The 13,563-nt window shown below is 37.7% G+C and overlaps 1 protein-coding gene across 6 annotated transcripts in view; it reads left to right on the forward strand.

Annotated features, from left to right (window-relative positions):
- Nucleotides 1–13,563, forward strand: part of ZBTB20 (zinc finger and BTB domain containing 20) — a 448,076-nt gene that overhangs the window by 48,838 nt on the left and 385,675 nt on the right. For 4 of the 6 annotated variants that reach the window (XM_072352146.1, XM_072352172.1, XM_072352128.1 and 1 more), the window contains exon 2: nt 9,815–9,874. The gene's annotated coding sequence lies outside the window, so the exon portion shown is untranslated. The remainder of the gene's footprint in view (nt 1–9,814; nt 9,875–13,563) is intronic. The other 2 variants (XM_072352155.1, XM_072352164.1) reach the window with 1 other exon arrangement.

The following is a 13,563-nucleotide window of genomic DNA, read 5'->3' on the forward strand; positions in this document are numbered from 1 at the left end:
CTCAAGAAATGGTGGCCAACATTTAGCATGCCTAGAAGCTAAGAAGGAATGAGTTCTGATTGTCTGAATTGTCAGAACATTAACTGGTATATATAACTGGTATATATAGTATGCACCTAACTCTTCACTAACTTCTTAACATAGATAGACCTTGGCTTGACCTGGCTTTGCATCTGGGAAAAAGATATCAAGGGAACTCTGAGGAGACTTACTTTGTGCTGTGATAGGGATATACATTTCACTCAGTTTGACAGCTGGCACTTAGTCATGGCATCTGGGCTATCTCTGTTGACAAAGGAAAAGGAGAGGCTTCTCTGGAGATTGACTTAGCCATGAGTATGATATGAAATGGAGTTACACTCTTGAGATGGTCACCTCATTCCAGTAGTGGAAGAAGCAGCCTATACAACAGTCTTTTGGATGGCCAAAGTTAGGTGAGATTATTTTACTCTTAATCCCTTTGTGTTGGTTTGTTTGCTTGTTTTTAACTGCTTCGAAAGGAAGAACAATATAGTTCTATTTGGTTTTGCTCCATCTTGTGTATACAATACCTTGCAATTCTTAATGCTAGAGTTATGCAAATGCAAAGCAGTTTGGCATTGCTGAGTTAACGCAGCAGATTAATACTGGGATTTTTGTTGTGCCCTTTATATTAATTAACAGAAAAGAAGGAAAGCTTTGTTGTTAATGCAGTGGATTGTAAGTTGTGATGAAAGTTCAGCACTCTGTCACTGATTTCCTGAATAACTTTAAGCCAGACACTTCATCCTCTGTGTCTCAGCACATCTGTAAAAGTAGTCCCTGCTCTTTCACTCTTGGCCTGTCTTGTCAGAAGAGTTCTTAACTGAAAAACAGTTTTTTATGATAGATTTCAGAATTTTGTCTAATTTAATGTAAGAGGACAAAAACCTGGATAATCCCTTGACCTGCGTTAAAGATGGGAAAAATTAAGGTCTTTCTGGGTATGTTTGAGGAAAATATAGATAAAAGTCCCATACGTAGGTCATATGCATATATGTAATGAAATACTAGTGTAAAATGGATTGCATGATTTGAGGGCTAGAACTTCAAGAAATGGATTTTTACTATGTAAAGTATTTGTGCTCATAATTTAGAAACTCTACAGCATAATAGACATAATTTCTTAATAAGAATGACTTGGAATGATTTTTGACTCTGATTGATTTAGGTAAAATTACAGTAAAGATTAGTTTGATCTCAAAATATCCGTTCACTTTTACTGGGGACACTTCAACTTAAATATAGAGTATCTTTTGAATTGTTTCCTTCAGACCTTAATTTACTCAAACTTAATTCTATATGATAAGTGGCATTCTCATAATGGAGTTATCTACTATCTTGCAGTAGAGCTTCCAAGATGGTTTTAATCCAAATACCATATACTGATATATCTCAGTTAAGGTTTTTGCTAAATCAGACTGTCCCGATGTCCTTACAGCAGGATGAATGTTAGAACTAAAAATGTCCTCCTGATCTGAATATCTCAGTCTTCGTATTGATTAATCTCATAGTTATTTTTGTAAAAATATTAATTTTTTATTAGATCCATCCTTACTACTTGGTCTCTATGTACTAATTTTTGCTTGTTAATCATTGCAAAAAATAAATATGGTATCTGTATCAAATCATAGAAATTATAGGAAAAAAATAAATGAAAAAGTGACACAAGGATTGGAGCTGTATTGTGGGTTTTAGTACTGTTTCAAGTGCATACTTTGAATTCCCCTTACATTTAGACCAGCCTAAGGAACTAGTTTGTGTCCATAAGTCATTGTAAAGTGGCAAATATTGAAATTTTAATGTCCCTCGCTGAATATAACCGAGAAAAGTTACATTTTCAAAGATTTTTTTATTTTTTTTTTCCCACATTGGAAATGTGAACTGAAATTCTGTGTTGTGTTTTTGGATGTCAGCGTTGTTCGTACTTTGGAATAATTTTGAAGAATTCAGCAAAGTGCAAGAATAAAAAAGAACGTGAAATAGGCTCCATTTTGGTTTTGTTTTGTTTCAAAATAAAAAATAAATTGGTTTTGAATGTTGCTTCACAAAAACATCAGCTGAAGAAAGTTCAGAAAGCTTTGGAACTGATCTTTTGTCAGGGATGGCAATAAACAGCAAGGGCCCTTTGAAATAATACTGAAAATACTTCACAATGCTTTTGCTGAGATCACATACTTTGGCAGAAGACAAATCTCGTATTTTCTAAAACCTAAGTGACTGTCTTGGATACCTCCTTATAAAGGATTTATGGATATAGTGACAAAATGGACAACAGAAGTATAAAAAACTAAAACACGTTGATTACTTACAATATTCCTGACTTTTTGATGAGGTTTCTCTGATTCACTGGCGTACTGTGAGCTTCAAAGGCACCTGGAGGCATCCCTTGCTGGAAGGTTATCATCCTGGGAAGGGGTCACTGTTCTGTGCAAGGACAGTTAAAGGAGACAGGGACAGTAAAATGAGAAATCCTTACCTGAAGTGGTTCAAGTAATATGAAAGTTAAGAAAAGCTGAAGCCACTAGACCAAATCCATTCTTCATCCGTACTTCCAAGGTAGTAAGAATTGCATGGGAACTGCTTTATGGGTCCTTTAATGCAGGCCTTACTTAGATGAGGCCAAAGAATTCTCTTTATATGGCCCTTGCAAATGCCCGTAGGAGTACCTTTCATTCACTCTTTAAATAGAGAATGAAAAGCAGTATGCTTTTCCTCACAACTTAGAGATGAAGATAACAAAAACTCCTTTCCAGGGGTAAGGTCTGAATACCACTACGTCCAAAACAGACATCTCTATAGTGAGATAACTGGCTACTTTGCTCTGAACTGCTTTCCATCTGTTCCAGGAAAACCTGAGTCTCCTTTGGCTGTTATGGTCATTTGGAATGACCAGCTGCTTATGCACAGTACATCCTTCACTGGGGCCTCCAGCTAACATTGCTTAAGATCATGCTGGAAAGGGGCTGCATAATTCATGAGGGTGTATACAGCTAATCTACCCACCTACTGAAAAAGTGGAGTGCTTATAAACTCAAATAGAAGTCCTACTTTTTCTTTGTGGGTTTGGTAAAATATGAGAGGTTTAGGGGATATTTTCTGTGTGCTTGGTTACAGTTGCCTCCACTGAAAGACTTCAGCAAACAAATTCTCTTTTCCTTTAGCTATGCAGCTTCTAAGGCCTCCAGTGGAAGATTTGAAAACAAAAGTTAAAGGATAGGTGGGATATCGTGCATATATCCTCAATTCTGCCTGTTTTGTCTAGACAATGTAAGCTAGTTTTTAACTCCAATATCGTATGCTTTTTTATTTTCTCTTCATGCCTGATGCTTGTCCTTATTTTTTTATAGTGGTAGGTCTATTGAGAAATACATGTATTACTTATGCTTTTTTTTCTTTATGTGTCAAACAGAATTTGTTAAGTCATTTATGTAGCAGCACACAGTAAACGGTTCTTACACAATGCACTAAATATTAAACTTAGAGTATAACCTGCTAATAAAACGTTGCTAATGCAAGTAGGCCACCTAAATTGGAGGCTGTGACAGTTCTGTGATTAAATGCCTCATGTCCTGAACTGCACCTTTGGAAGGCTTTGGTAGGCACAACAAAATGTAGTACATAAATACTGACAAAATTATTAAGATATAAAACCAGTAACAAGGAAATAAATTAGGGTGAACCATGGTGTCTTGACTGAGTGGAGAAAACGGGCTTTTTCCTGGCACAATATTATCCTACACTGCAACGCTTCTGACTGGAATCTTGACCAGCAGATCTGCAGAAACAGGAGAAGGTGCATATGCCTCACATGAGTCTTATTTTCACTCAGATACAAGTTAGAAACAAGCCATCTCATTTACTGGAGAACACACGAATACTGGATCTCTTTACTCAAACTTTTATTTCTGTATTTAAAGTTCCATCAGGGTTCAGTGAGAGGAAGGTATTTTGGGGTTATAAGAAGTGTGTATTCTTCAAAACAGCACCACCTCTGGAAATACAAGTCCACACAGGCTTATAAAATATCTGTGTTGTGTCCTAGAATAAAGTGCGTATTTCATGCTCTAAAAGTCTGAGGTTTGTAGTTGAAAAAGATTAAGTAAATAATTCAGAATTTGTTGTGTTTACCTGTTAATAATTAAGCAGGTTAGTCTGTGTACTTTTTATAGATGCTGAGCTTTATTTATTTTTATATACTTGGCTCACATTCTGATTTAAACATTTGTAGATGTTTCTGCTAAGGAGATGAGAGAAAAGTCATCGAGGAGTTAAGTGTTGCTGTGGTGGTTTCACCCCGATGGGCAACTAAACCGCCATGCTGCCCTCTCGCTTCCCCTACTCAAAGGGAGAGTGGAAGAAAATATGATGAAAAAGGGCTGAAGGGTTGTGAGAAGGACAGGGAGATCATTCATCAGTTATCATTACAGAGAATACAGATTCAGTGCAGGGAGACTGATGTCACTTGTTGCTTGTAACTAACCAGCTATGAACTAGTCACCTCTGGAGAGGAGAATTGTCATCTTTATCTCCCCTTCTATTTTCCACCTACCTTATTTCCTGTGCTTTGAGGGAATTAAGGGTGATAATGATTTTTTTGGACAAAGGCAGATACGTTTAACTCCTACTTTCTGATACCCGTAACTACGGATAGAGGAGTCTTTTATTGTTGTAATGTGGCTTTTGGTTGACCTCAATCAAGGAAAAGTTTCAGCCTCTTTTTGTTTCAGAAGTAAAACCGAAATTTGGAGGGGAAAAAATAAGGTAACAGGCACATCATATTTCTGTTTTCTTGAGTTGTGAATTAGTTACATTCTGGTGTAAAGTGCTAAGCTGACAGCTCTCGAGTCTGAAATCTTCTTTGTCATTTGAGTAGGTACAGAGAGGCCAGCAGCAGCGTGAGCTCCTCTCACAGATATATTTATAACTGTTCTTTGTGAGACTGCATCCTGTGGCAGGTGATAGTTCAATTGAGTGGATCTGTCAAGGCATCTTTGTTTTCAATGGTCATAAACAGGCCAATAATTTCCCACTTTCCTCTTGAGTCTCTTTGTCTGTTTCTTGGGGTTGGGGGAGAAGTAAACAGTAACAAGAAGAAAACACGATTAGCAACAAAATTATTCTGTTTTACACTCAGTAGTCCTCAGTTGCTGTTTACATAGCCCAGACCTTAGCATAGATTGAAACAGAACGAGTTGTGGGTTTCTATTTTTTATTTTGCCTGCTGCCAGGCAAGAATTCACCCCACCATTGATAACATTCTCTCCCCACCTTATGCAAAGTCATTGCCTAATTTTTGGAATGTCTGAAGTGTTTCTTTGGTCTTGGCACTGTAAGATATCATTTGATATTTTCACTCCCCTTTTCCAAGGGTGAGAGAAAGCGCAGGGTATAAGAAAAGTCCATTGAAATGATTGGCATTAAAAGACAAAAGCTGCTGAAATGTGAGAGTGATCTTTGGTCTATATATTAAAAATCAAAGATGTAGAAAGACTGTTTATGTGAGAATTAGTAGCCTGATTTTTGTTGACAACTGAAGCCTTCATCTGTTACCATGGCATGTTTTATTTCACTGTCTGCACTGGTATTTCCTTCTGAAGAATTATATATGCTAGTTACTAGTACCACTAATATTAAAAATAACATTTGCCTCTCATGTTCCAGGCAATGTTTTCTGTTTAAGCTGAGTTAAATAAAGTTAAGAGGAGATTAATCTGGCAGACAGTGTTACAGGTGCTCTGCTACTTCCCTTCCTCCATTGCATTAATTTGCCTTCAAGGGTCATTTTGTTCTTGGCCTGGGTAGTTAATCTAAACCTTCTGTATAGGTAAACATGGGCAAATAGTTCTCTTTGAATAGAACTTATAAGTGCACAGAGAACTTGAGTTGCTTTCTAGAAGACTTCATCCTGCATTAACAATGGGACTGGAACACTGAGTATTATTCTTTAAAACCCTTCCTTGCCAAAAAGCCAGTTCTTATTCAGTTTGTTATCTTACAGTCACAGGTCCAGTCAGTGGTCTGTTTTTGGCACTTTTCATGTAGATATTTTCTAGAATCTATCTTTATGATGAAAGCTAAATGCTAGTCATTCAACAGACAAACAAGCTTTTCTAGTGGAACAAGTTATAGGGATCACAAGTGTAGTTCTCAGTAGACAGAAGTCCATATCACAGAAGACTTTACTACAGTCAGTAGTAATTGGTCTGTGGTTCTAAGTCCAATGGAAGAGATTGAATGAGCCACAAAAATCTTTCTATGGTCCCTCAGTTGAAGGCAGAGGGACAGCAATAAGCCTTAGTCAGTGAATCTTCTGCTGCTTGCAGTACTCTCCTGGAAATGAGATGAATTGAAACTCTAAGCTTGCCAGGTTAGTTTTTTTTCATAAGCAGTACATTCACACTCGAGTCTTTTTTCAAAAAGAGCATTGCTGCACTGCATTGTCCATTTTGTTAAGGGCATACTTTACCCAGTGTTCATGAAAGGTTGACTGAACCTAAAAAGACCGAGAGATTTACTGGTAGTCTCACAGTGAGTCATTGTTTGAAATTCTTTTGGCTGCTATATTCTTAGCATTAATCAACAGTGATTATTTTCATCTACATGCTACCGGAGTTTAGTTTGCATATATGATGACTGTTTGGGAAGAATTGAATTGGAATAATGCTAATATAATTTATCTTATTCTTTGAATTTTACTGTTTGTATATAGAGCCTTAAAATGTGAAGATCTTTGCACAACTGTCATCCTATAATATCTTCTATCCCCTTAGCAAAAGCTCCATAAGCAAGAGAAACGTAAATAAAATCTATGCATTCTTTACATACTCTTGAATGGAATGTTGTTATCTTAGTTTTACTTAATTTGTTGATAATTCACTGAATAGGATTTTTTTCATTCACAGCAAAAGTCACAAGGCCATGCTCCTTATATGGTATTATCATAAGGAAATGGATGAGTATATATAGTTCTTTCCTGTTAGCATTTATGTACTGTTGTTACTGTAGGAGCAAATGACATAGCAGAAGTGTTTTTAATTTAGAACTGTTTATGTTGTGCATTTCTATGTTTCTTATCTTTATGGTAGATCTCTAACTAATATACTTCATCCTTGAAAACACTTTTTTTTTAGAAAACTATCTCAAGACTCTAAGGATTGTGATATATTTTGTGACCTTGAGGCCAGCAAGACTGTCCTAAGCCTGTGCTGCAGAATATTCACTTTTGTCTGGGTACATAGGGCTTACATTTCCAGTGGAACTGAAGTGTATATCCTGAGTTGTGTGCATAGTTTTTTACAATGTTAGATTTTGAGTGCATTATCTGAAATAATTGGAGTCACCAATAAGCCGTTGCTCCAATTGAAACCATTAAATGTCAACATGGAGAATGGAATTTAAAACAAAACGAACAGCTTCTAGTTTTAGATATATGCACTGTTAGCGTGTTAGTCCAACAAATGACTACCTCAAATGAAAGTCTTGATTAACTCATATCTCATATAAAAGTATGAAACTATGTGGCAGAAATGTTATCACTTCCTAAACTCGGACATACAGAAATTTGGAGAGGATTAATTAAAAATAGTGGAAATCAAGATAAATAACCATAACAGTTACACTGACTGTTGAGTAGCATCTTCTGGCAAGAATTTTAACTAAGAAAAAGGACAGGTGTTTGTCACGATTTGTTGTATGAAATTTGAGATTTCAGTAGACCAGAGAAGACCTGAGACTTTTGATTCCACAGAGATTGAGGAGATAATATCTAAGCTCCGCTGCAGACCCAACTGATCAATGACTTCAAAATAGAGAAGATTTTCATCCACCTTGTGATCGGTTTTCCTATGCTTTTTTCTGCTTTTCATCCATTTTGAATTCCCCAGCGTAATGCACTCTTCTAGGTTCACCCATGGCTCACCCTGTAGAGAGATTCAAGCCATCTCTCACTGCTGGACGTAGTTTGCCAGCCAGTACAGAGCATTTTGTTAGACGAGTTAGACATTAAGCAAAGAGCACAGCTTCATACCTGCTAGTATCATTTAAATCAAACAGACCCTCATGCAATACATCTAACAGCATCTAAAGGTCAAAATCTGATCCTCATTACTCAATATTTTAGGCTTTCTGTTTTGCTTTATTCACTGTCAGTGCAGAACTGTCAGATGATTTGAGACTGTGGTTGTGTGATGTTGGAAAGTGCTGCCAGCTGCCGTCCAGTGCGTCTTTTCAGTCCGTGATAGACCTTATGAAAGCTAAAGCACATGCTGCACAGCCTTCGTTCCAGCAAAATAAATCATCTTCCCTGAAAACAGTGAAAGACTCCATTCAGCAGCCTATGCTGTGGAGGCTAATGACTGACCCATGAAGGCTGGGGTGGTGTCCTCAAGTGATGAACTTAGGGCATGGTTTGTTTGTTGCAACTGGAGGTAGAAAGCTTCCAGAATACAAAAGGAAAGCTGCAAATATGAAAAGAAGTTGTGATCGTGTAGGCAGGAAGGAAACAAAAGCACCTCTGTAGTAGCAAGAGGGTGGTGGGAAGTCAGGCCTGAAATGATGAACCAGAAGGCCTGCTGTTATTGCATTTTCTTTACCTTGAGTAAGCAATGCTTTGCATGCGTTCCTTCCTAATAAACTAGGTTGCTTCAAAGAGCAGTTCTTTTCTATAGCAGCTTACTTTTAGCAGGTAGCAGATCACAGGTCCATTAATACAGCAAATCATCTGAGATCTAGGGAAACAAGTTCATGGCAAGTAATTGCTGTTGAATCAGTTCTGTAGTGTGACGGAGGGGTCAAAATCTCAGTGATTAAAGTATCTGTATCTTTGAAAAACCCTCACCAGCGAAGGATTACAGAATACCGGTAAGCTTAGTTAGCCCATTTCTGCCATGGTTGAGCTGGTAATTGGGTTGGCCGTGGGTTCCTAGGTGGAAGTTTGGTACTTAGGGGAGATAAATAGATTCTGCTCCTGTGAGAAAGATCAAAGCCTGGCTGGACTGGGCTTGGGAATTGTAATCTGAGTGAATCTCTCATAACAGGATTTGGAAACTATGCTGGTTAGGTCCCTAGGCCTTATTCTGAACTGGTGGAAGTAGGGTGCCCAAGTCTAATTTGTGATGTCAAAATATTCCTGTTTGGTAGACAGTTCTGAACACTTTGTCAATTAGTGTTATGCAGTACTAAGTCTGCTTTTAATTCTTTTTCAGAAAGCAGCCTATGGGAGAGATCCGCTGATCATTTTAGTCACTGAAGCCAATTATAGATGACAGATGGAGGGACATTATACACATTTTCTGTTTAAGAAAAATTAAAGAACCACTTTAAACTCTCGAACTTTTAGAGTATTTACTTGTAACTTCTTCCACAAATGCATCTGAACATGAAACATAAGTGGCGAAACTTTGGTTGTGACACCCATTTGTTTTTATCCCTGGCTGGAGTAAAACTACGCTTAATGGAAAAAATAAGTGTTATTTGTTTTCTTAAGCATGAAGTCATATGACTTGGTCCCTACTGGATCGGTGTTCAGTTGTGTAACTTCTCTCTCTGAAGTATGCGTAGAATGCAATGTGTTGTGTGCTACTACATTTAGCTTATTTGTTCGTCACTTGTGTGCTAAATGTGAATGTGCAAGACTTTGTTTCCTTCAGGTCGCTGTATGTTGATGTATATACAGTGTTCTGCTCACTTCCCTCACCAACTCCTGCTTATTTGACTGTTATGAAAACTCAGAGTGTTTTGTGTGCAAATCTCTAAACGTAAGCTCTAATATATTTCTTTTTTTTTTGTTCCACAGCAGCATAAAAAAGAAGTGTTGAGAGCTGCTCTTAACCCTTTTGGAGCCCGAAGTCAAAAGGTAAAATTAAATGCTACTTTTTGGGATTCTGAGGATGTTGGTAGTGTAATTGTTTGGAAATGCTATTTCCCTATCACATTTGAACTGAGATTTCCCAAAGCAGGGGTAAAATAAGAAGACTCAAAATAATATTAGAACTCGTTAAGAGCACCAGCATATCTGGGTCTAAATTATGCAGGTAAGTAACAATTGGTAAACTGCAATTATGTGTTTTACTTAATATAAAAACATTGGCGTTGGGAGTCAGTGGGACTTTCGGTGGAGTTTAATATTGCTAAGGATTTAATGATTTTTGTCTCACTATAACTTGAGAGTTTTTATGATATATGAAGTTTTTTCAAATTACAGTAAGACAAATCCTGTAGCTCTTTTCTCAGGCAAGAATCCCTCAATGGGAGTTTTGCCTGACTGAGAACTGAATGAGGTCTAAATAATTAGCAATTAAAATATTCAGTTATTGTGCTACTGTATATAACAAAGCACTGGAGGTATTAAAAATTGCTAATCTCCTCCTTATTAAAATGTTAACTGCTAAGCATAATACAGCTTTGCATTTTCTATCATTTGTTCGCGCAGTTCATTAGTAGAGGTGAAATGTTTGTGACAAATAGTCATTTGAACTTTTAAGGGATTGACTTTGTCGAGCAGAAGTGTCTATTGAAGCCATGATTTTTTAAGTCAAACACTAAATAATGTACAGAGAATAACTTTTTGTGTAGAACTTCTGAATATTTACAGAGCAAACTAGGTGGAAAGCTACTTGTCAGTAGGTGGAACTAAACAGTTTAGGTATTCAATTAGTATTTGTTTCCATCAGCAGCATCTTGTAATGAACTCAAATAAAGAAAGTACAGATTAAAGATTGTCCTAGAGTATACTGGGCATGTAATCTGCAGAGAGAAGGTTGAGAGACTAGTATGTGAACAGTTCAGTAATAAGTTAAGAAGGAAAGTCGGTGTGTTTGTTCAACTGTGCGTCCAGCTCAGTTAATTAGCATGTGAACTGTTCATTCCTGAGCTAGTCAAAATGAGGACCAGACTGTCCTCTCACCCTGTGTTACTGCGCAAAAGAATGAAAATGTATATCCTGTCTCTTTTGGCACAAAGCAGCTGTAGCAAGATGTGATGGAGAGTGAGAAAGGAGTGGTGAGAGAAGGTGATGACTAGTAGATGAAAAAGGTGAATATAGTATTACTGGAATAATTTGGTGGTGGGTGAATTTCCCAAGGGAAGACAAGCCCCCGAATACTGTTCTTCTCATAGCCTCTCCCTGGAGTAGATTTTGTTACCTCTTATGCCTAAAGATTTCTTCTAATCTTTCTGGAGAGCCATTCTGGGCCTGGGCATTTAATTGTTCCATGTAATGCTGTTGACAATTCAGGCCATGACTCTGCAAGGATTTACACGTGTATTTCACTTACAGCATTATGAGTAATCTTATTGAAGTAGATGAGATTAATTGCAGGACATAAAGCTAAGCATGTATATTAGTCATAGCAGTAAAAGAGGTGTAGTTTTATGTATTAGTTTGTGTGGAGTGTGGCAAACTTTTTAAAGATACATAAATACATTGGATTTTCTACAGTTTGTGTGGCAGTTAAGGAGGAAGTAGTTTGTAACAAGCTAAGCTTTTCTGCTTGTTCACCAAATCCACAATTTTGTCAGGTTCTCAGCTGTAAAGTGTGAAAAAGAATAGACTGCTTTCATTTTCCTTTTTACATGCACAGTTAAGATCGTCTCATTTCTAGATGGAGGTTTATAATTTATTATAGAGGAGTGAAGAGGACAGAAATCAAACAGGAAGATATGTGCTTGGTGTGGACTCTTGTTTATAATTTCATCAGATTGGTACGCACCTCAGACATTTTCTTTACTGATAAGATATGCAAATTGTTCTGGAGCCAGCAGCAATACTTTCACCTGGATGTCGAAACTGACAGGGATTTTTAAATCAAACCTCAACAACAACTTGTATTTTAAAGCTGCTTTTCGAAAGATATAACCAAGTGCAGGTCAGTAAGTGCAGAATTGTTTTCATACTTTACTTCGTACTGTTGATTTCCTTCCCTTCTGGAGAAGAGTTGCGGGCTTACCTGTGAGTGCTGGGTGTAACTATGGGCAACAGTGCAGAGGAGCTGTTAATTTATGTGAAAGTATGCACAACAAAAAGCAACGCAGTGTGAAAGTGAGGAGACTTACAAAATCAGATTCACCAGAGGTGATATCTCCTGGTTTTCAAGATGCCCGTATTGCACCTCCCATACCTTCATGTTGTCTGTTTCTTTTCTCTTTGGTTTTAGTTTTATTGCATCTTCAGTTTCATTGTGTCTTTAATTTAGAACATGACAGTAGAAGCCTGTGGACACAGTGGGAAGTTTGGGTGATAGCTCTTCCTTGGGGCTGAGGGTTGAAGTTGTTCAAAGCTGTAGATGTTAGTTGGGGTTTTGTTTTTGAGCATGCATATCATCACAGGGTACCACTGAAAGTACAGCTTGGGATTTAAGTGTTAATCGTGTTTATTTTTGGAATCTTAGTTCAAGTCAAAGTCCACAGCTTATGATGGGATAATGGTTGAACCGTGTGCCTTTTCCTCAGCCTCAGTTCCTCTTCTTCCTTCTGTGAATGTCTGCACACAAATGTTTATTAACTCTTCCAATATAAGAGTGCCAAAGGCTTTTACTTAGAGCTTGTTTTCTTCTTTTTGTTGATTTACTATGTGTATTTATTAACCAGAAAGATATCTGAGCCGTAAGCACTTAACAAAGGACAAAAACTTTTACATTCCTGTTACTGTTTGTAAGTATATTTGTGGCTGCTTGTGAGAGAAGGAGAGGTGATTGCTGAGATTATGGAAGATTGCAGTTTGCCTTTGATGACATGCCTTCTTGTTTCCCCCCAGGAGAGGGGCATCTGGGGGTCAGGGACAGAGGCTGCACCACAGGGCGGTGGGCATGGAATGGGCTGCACAGCATTGTGGGCACAGCATCAAGTGCCAGAGTGCAAGGAGCGTTTGGACACCACTCTCAGACATAGGGTTTGGATTTTGGGTGGTGCTGTGCAGGGCCAGGAGCTGGACTCAGTGATTCCTGTGTGTCTATTCCAACTCAAGATTTTCCATGATTCAGTGATGGGTGAAAATGTCTTGTCAGTTGCTGTGGTTGGCACCAGCCACTTAAAGGTGAGATTCAGCTTTCTTCATTGAAAATCTAACAGCATTCTTGTTTTTGTGCAAGATGGAAGGGTTTATATATGCATTTGTGATTGGAGAGATGTGTTGTCTATGCAGCGTAAGTCACATAACATATGCTTTGAGATTCCCATAGGTTATGGGGTCTCCAGAAGTACTCCTTGTGGAAAAGGACTTCCCAGATTCTCAAGACTTCCTCCTCATGGAGATTTAGACCACTGAAGAACATTTTGTTTATACCATCTAACACTAGGACCTACACTGATGTTGTAGATACTTAATTCCTGCTGATTTGAGCAGAGGCACTTGAAAGTAATTAAAGCAAATGAAAAATCCATACACAGAGCAAAGCCTTTCAGGGGGAAAGTGAGTTTATTGAAAGAAAGAATTCACTTTTTTTTTTGCTAAATGTTTTCTTACAAGGTCATCTTAAATAAGCAGTAAATGCTCTTGTTGGAAAGGGAAAAAATTAAGCTCAAACTTTGATTTTGTTTTCTGTCATG

Source organism: Excalfactoria chinensis, chromosome 1 (assembly GCF_039878825.1).
Source record: "Excalfactoria chinensis isolate bCotChi1 chromosome 1, bCotChi1.hap2, whole genome shotgun sequence".
Classification (NCBI taxonomy): domain Eukaryota; kingdom Metazoa; phylum Chordata; class Aves; order Galliformes; family Phasianidae; genus Excalfactoria; species Excalfactoria chinensis.